General features: G+C 33.2%; 1 long non-coding RNA gene across 1 annotated transcript; it reads right to left on the reverse strand.

Moving 5' to 3' along the window:
• Positions 1-2,682: 2,682 nt before the first annotated feature.
• Positions 2,683-4,690, reverse strand: LOC130427759 (uncharacterized). The gene is made up of 2 exons (XR_008907347.1): positions 4,162-4,690; positions 2,683-3,095 (listed from the first exon to the last, which is right to left on the reverse strand). It is a non-coding gene; the product is annotated as an uncharacterized LOC130427759 (long non-coding RNA).
• Positions 4,691-6,762: the final 2,072 nt, after the last annotated feature.

Raw genomic sequence — 6,762 nt, forward strand, 5'->3', positions numbered from 1 at the left:
GACCTATGGCTTTTACTTTTTATATTTTTTATTATATTTTATTTTTATATATTAATATTTCATAAAATAAAATTAATATTATACCTCATTTTCATAACAATACATTTAAAATCCAATACCTTTTAGACACATAATTATAGTTTTACTTTTTAACTTCGACAATAATCCTCCAAGTGTCTTTTTTTAAAAGAGACCAACCATATGTCTCTACTCCAAAGCATTCAATAGTTACAGCTGTTTAAGTTTGCATAGTCCATTATTTTGTCTTTGCTCAAAATATGGACTGACAGTTAAGGATTGATATTTTCTATTTTGTATATTTGAATTGTTGCTTTTATCCATGATCTAAGATGTGTTGAAACTATTTTTTAAATTTTGGCCTAAATTACATTGAATCTGGGGAACTGTCATTTGTTAACGACATAATGAACCTGTTAACAATACCGTCATTTTTAGGTTAACCTGGGGGAGAAAAATGACAATTATGCAAAAAATAAACAATTATAAGTGATTCAACATCACATACCAAATTTGTCAATTTGAAGACCTTTCGACCTCCTCAGTGAGCCTGTCTTTCCACAGGAAATAGAAAAGTAATGAACAAAATCATACTGATCCACAATCCAGCATGCTTCTAACTATTGTATTTTCTTCATGTCAAAGCAACATATCCACTTAGTGTGTCCAACATGTCGTAATGTCTAAACCTTCTCTTTATTTTCATGCGTTTGTGCTTATAATCATTCTAAAGGTTCAGAAATTGATTATTTGGCTGTTTGTGAAAAACCCCTTCATTTTTCAAAGAAAATAAAGCTTTTCTGCCAGAACAGATTGAACCATACGAAAACTAAATTGCTTTGTAGATGTACATTTCTTCAGCTGTACAAAGTAATGATTAATTAGGTTTAGGTGATTCATTTTTTTCCCAGTCGCAGTGATGGAAGAAGGACAGAAACCACATCCTTATCAAGTTGCCTATCTTTGGAAACCAATTACCAATATCCGTGCTCATGAGGAATGACTGAATTTTTTCATCAAATAAGCATGACTAATTTAGTGGAGTAGATAATATTCATCTTATTTCATGGTCTTTAAATCTCTTACAAATTTAAGAAAACCTGCTTTTAGTTGAGCAGATTGGAAGATACACACACAACTTAATCCCTTTGTATTTCAACGGAACAGTTAGGATCTAAATCTTTATTTATGGTCTGTTTTTTGATGTAATGGTATTGCATTTCTGGCTTAGCCATTTAAGCACTTGTAAAAGATTCATTATTCAACACAACAAACAATGTATTCAATCTACAGTGTGTATTTTTTTATCAGTACGTGTGTTCCCTAGGAATTAACCCAAGACTTTTGTGCTGCTAACCCAATGCTTTGCCATTTGAACTACAGAAACAGGAATGAGGAAGAGATGCACCACTCAACCCTGAAATCGTCTGTATGTATCAACAACATTATAACTTTATTAATTATATTTTTCAGTTAAAATTCATGGTTCCATTTCTGTATGTTATTTTACTTTATTTTTATAGTCAATATGTTCCATGTACAACTGCTTTGTAACAATGCTAATTGTAAACAGCGCTATATAAATAAAGTTGAGTTGGGTAAGGTTCAACTATTCCTCACTGGATAAACCCATCTTCTTTGATCAAACAACAATTGTGAGTCTACACAGATGCACCCACAGCACTTGATCCTTTTTTTGTAGCATTGTAAAGTGAACAAAGCGTTTCAAAATATATTTTCCTAGGATTCTTGAACCGTTTTATAAAAGGTGTTATAGTTGAAGTAATGGACTTCTTGAAAGTTTCATTAAAGGCTAGGTTTTTTGACATTAACATTTTATCTAAATATCATTTTTCACATATCTGTTTGAAAAGGAAATCTTGAAGGCTTAGAAAACTTTATAGAAAATAAGTGGAGACATTGATGCTGCTTTATAAGTGTGGGTGAAACTTTTTCAATCAAAATGAACTCAAAGCCCAACTGGAATGAAGACAGAATTTCAAGTAGAACTGCAGACACTGTTCAGCTTTCTCCGAGCGTGACCTTCAGTGTAGCATAACAAAATCCATACAGACCAGGTTTGCCACACGATTTCTTGCAAACACACACACGCGCACACACACATTTTCCATTTATGTTGTGGTTTGGTATTCCTTTGGTTTCATGCCATACTCTGTGGACAGAAGTGAGCCTTTAAAACTCTGTCAGTGGGAGGTTGCTAAAGTATAACGTCTTTGCACAATAAAAATGGTGTTTTCCGTTCCAGAATGTGAGGTATGTCAAACCTGAGAAAGCGGGGTAACTCAAGTCGTTACTAAAGGAGTGGTAACTTCCCACATAACAATTTTGTGTTGGCCCAGCTCCGGCCCACACCAATACTTTTCCCTCGGCCCACATACAACATTGAATGACGGCCCTAGGGTGGCCCAGATCCAAATTACAGACCATGACCAGATATGGGCCGCAACTGGTCCGAGCCTCCGCCAATTAATAAGCCATAACTGGCCCTGAACTGGCCCAGAGTAGGTTTTAATACTGGGTGCCGTATCGTAGCCAGAAGTAAACCAGATCAATGCCGGCTTTTAAAAAGAGACCCCCAAATTTAGCCATAGTACAGCCTATGATTGCCAAAATCATGTGAAAAAATAACTTCCAATACCTGAATTGTTTTTCAATAAACATTTTTTATTTACAAATAAAAATAAAGTGAACACATTGTGTTGAACATATTTTTATGTAAAACGGAAACCTTTAGACTTTAAATGAACAGTACCTTAACACTTGAAAAAATGAAACCGAATACGGACTAAATGAAAACGTTATAAACCAAAGAAAGACAAAATTAAACTTTATAAACAACATAACACATAACTGCGTGTGTGCACATGAAAAGGAAATGAATGTATTTCGTATGTGTTCGCACGCATAAGCTATTGAGGCTCTAAATGAGAGGCACAGCTATTTATCATCTCCTTTCTCTTCAGCCGTTCTCTTCTTCCTCCATCCCAATCCGGAGCAAGCTGAAGCCATCTCTGGATATGACCGTTTTTTTTGTTAGGGAATTTTTCTCACCGCAGCTGAAAGACATACATAATTATTAAATATAGTTTTGGTAATTAAAAAAAAAAAAATTCAGTTCATCGTTTAAAAAATGTTTAAGTGTGGAAACTATGGTGTAAATAAAATAACGGATAATGCACATTAAGTAAATGCAATAAAAGGTGTAACAATTTTTTATTCATATTATTTAAATACTTTAAACAATCCCTAATGTACTTTTTTAGATAAAAATTAAAATGAACATAACCTATAAACAGCATTATTTAATCTTAAGAAATAATTAGAGGGATTAATCCGCCTGTAGTTGTTCCAAGCATGTATACATTTCTTTGTTCTGTTGAACAGAAAGAGAGATATTTTGGAATAATGTTAGCAACCAGCTGTTCTGAAGCACCATTGACTGACATAGTAGGAAAAATGTAAAATGTAATCAAAAGTTCCCCAGAACTGTTTGTTTTCCTACATTACTCAAAATATCTTCTTTTGTGTTCAACAGAACCAAAAAATGAAATGTTTTTCCTACTACGGTGCTTCAGAACTGTTAGTTGTTAACATTATTCCAAAATATCTCTCTTTGTGTTCAACCGAATAAAGACATTTATACATGTTTGAAACAACTAGAGGGTGAGTAAATCAGACAGAACTTTCATTTTAAATGTCCATTACAATTTGTGACCCTGTCTGTGAAATCTAATTCTGAGAGAATGAGTATCAAAGTGTGATTTCAGTCATTCATTTCAATATGATTTAGATCTTTGACATGGCCATAGTCAGTCAATATTTAATGTATCAACATTATATTTTCACATAATGTTATGTACATTATGTTATGATTTTAGGTCCAAAACAACTTCAGCTGGGTTTTCAAAGGCAGGGTCACATGTTTTAGAAAAACAATTTAAAAGGATTAATGCAATTTATACACAATTAGTACAGAGCACAGTGCTCTTGATTATTGATGATATTAAGCAGAAGAGCTGCAAATAAGTTTTTTATTGAAAACTTATTAAAATCCATATAAAACCAAGCACACAATCTCATATTTATGAAAGATATTTTTTAGAGATATAAATATACACTTACAAGTGTCAAGAAAAAGTTGAGGATTTAGTGGTCCTTTTGGGTCATGGCCAATGTTCCTCCTCTGAAATGGGTCAGCAGCTTATCTGTAGCTGGACTGGAGGAGTTCGGTCTCGCTGATGGTGGATTGGAGGACTTCTGCCAAATTAATTCAAAAATTAGGGCAAATATTAAGTGAATAATCCCATGTCAAAGATGTATATCATAAAGATGGAAACAAATTTTAAAGCTCATATTATCTAAGAAGTAGATTTTCATTAACAGTTTAGCCATTCCAGAATATAATGTGTTTAAGGATCCCTAATTAGTGATGTCTAAAACAATAAAGGACATTAATGAGTGCCATTCACTTGTATATAACATGCAGACACTTGAGCAGTTACAAATTAAGAGATTTATACATTTATAATCAGATACATTTTGAAATTATTGTATGTGTTATTTCATGTGAATACCTTTTTAAATGAATATGTATCATGATTATATTGTATAAATCCTGACAAACAAGTAATACATTTTTAAACTATATAGTAAAACAAAGGTTAAACGTTTTAAATCAATACATTTAGTTGTTCCAAATGCCCCTATGCAGGCTGATTACATTAATATTTGTAAGCATAAATAATAGAAAAACATTGATCCTGTTGCATATTAAAATATCAGATGCAAAACCCTCTAAGAAATCCTCAGTCAACCTACGTTACTCAAATAATTTTGCTTCAAAACCCACTAAATAACACACTCTGGCTCTGAAAATACATGGAGGATTCAGATAAAATTACTCGTTTAAGAAAATTGTTCCAATTAACAACAACAGCACCGACCACACTTACCTAAAAACAGCCGTTGAAGAAGAGACGAGAAGAATCCTGGGCGGGAATATAGTTTTCGAATCCAAAGTAACCCGTGAACCTGACTCAAATCAACCAATCAGATGACGCGAGAAGCTGTCGTGATCATGTAAATCGCGCCAAAACAATTAACCAGCCAATGGATGAACTGATCCAGATGCAAACTGGTTGAAAACTTGGTGGGAGGAGTCGGAGTTCTGCGCACGCGCATAGACTGCACATTTGATTTAATTGCCAACCGCCACCGATTCGTCTGAGGTAAGCAATGTGTTTTGAGTTTACACAGATCCTTATACTAAAATATAAAATAAGAACCAACTTGTTGTTCTTATACTGTTCTGGGTTTTGAAACGTTCTTGCATTATAATCTTGTAATTTATTGTCGTGATAGCACACGGTCTGTCTGATGTGGAAAATGTTGAAAGGCCACATGCAGCATCGATAAAGTGTAAAGCATAATTTAAGATAGGCGTTTGGCTATTTCAATGCTCGAGGTAGATGCGATGGTTTATTACAGCAAATAGCAAACAATTACTAAATCTTACTAAAACTTACAACAACACATGAGCTCATATATGTAAATAAAACGTTTATTTGTTAAAAAGCAGCAAAAAGTAAGTAATGAAATAAGAACAAAAAATAATTACAACAGAGACAAATGATGTAAACAGTATGTTATATCTAGATCTGAAAGTTATTTAAGCGTTCATTAGTTGAACTTTATATTCACTGTAATTAAATGTACAGACTGCTATAAACGGAGGCAGTCACTGTTGTGCTTAACATATGTCTTTTGAGTGTTGTTGAATTCTTATAATTTCTGACTGTGATTGAATGTAAAAAACATTATTGTTCTTATCTAATCTTTAATGGTTTCAGGTTGTGTCTGAACATCCCCTTTATCAGAGTGTTGTGGTGCACTTGCTTTGCATGCCGTGCTTTTCCTGTACCACTGTAGGTGAGGAAGATATTAAAAATCCTTCAAATGCTAATGTTGTTTGGCCAACAACCCTCTGACACGGTTGTGTGTTTCAAAAGTTTTTTTAGCACATGTGCTGTGTATAAATGTTCTAATCTGTTAACATGGCTGCTGAAAAACAATATGTGACTACAGGAACTATTGGAATTCAAATTATTAGAAGCTTATGTTAACAGATGTCCCATGTGTACCGTGATGTCATCAACAACTAGTTGTTCAGTTTTGTTCCATACACACTGATTGGATATTTTATTCAGGTGGAATATTTTACAAAGAGAATTGTTGTGTTGTTGTACAATAAATTGAATATTATTGCCACATGAGTTTGTGAGTGAATGGATTTGTAATGGGTATGAATTGTTTGATTTTTCTTGCAGGTCTTTTTTTTTTCTGTGAGACCCAGCTGAAGATATCAAGAGCTCAGATGTTGGCCTACAGTTCATTACACTGACTTCTTTGATGTTCCCTGAAAGACTGACTACTACCATTTAATTAAGCTAAACCGAGAACCTGTGACAGTTTGTGGAGTTTGAATTTAAAGTCACACATGTCTATCAATAAATTAAATGTTTTGTCATGAGCTGCTGTTTTCTATTTGTCTTTCACAACATCACTTTTACCTTTTCAAAGTCTTGCAGTTTGTGTTTACATTGTGTTAGCATATTTTTTTATTGGCTCAATGTTTGTTATACAAAGTAAAAAAAATTTTTGCTATTAAACATATTTTTGTGGGCGTATTATTCATTGTTATGTGTATTTCACAAATATACTTAT

Source organism: Triplophysa dalaica, chromosome 8, assembly GCF_015846415.1.
Source record: "Triplophysa dalaica isolate WHDGS20190420 chromosome 8, ASM1584641v1, whole genome shotgun sequence".
Classification (NCBI taxonomy): Eukaryota; Metazoa; Chordata; class Actinopteri; order Cypriniformes; family Nemacheilidae; genus Triplophysa; species Triplophysa dalaica.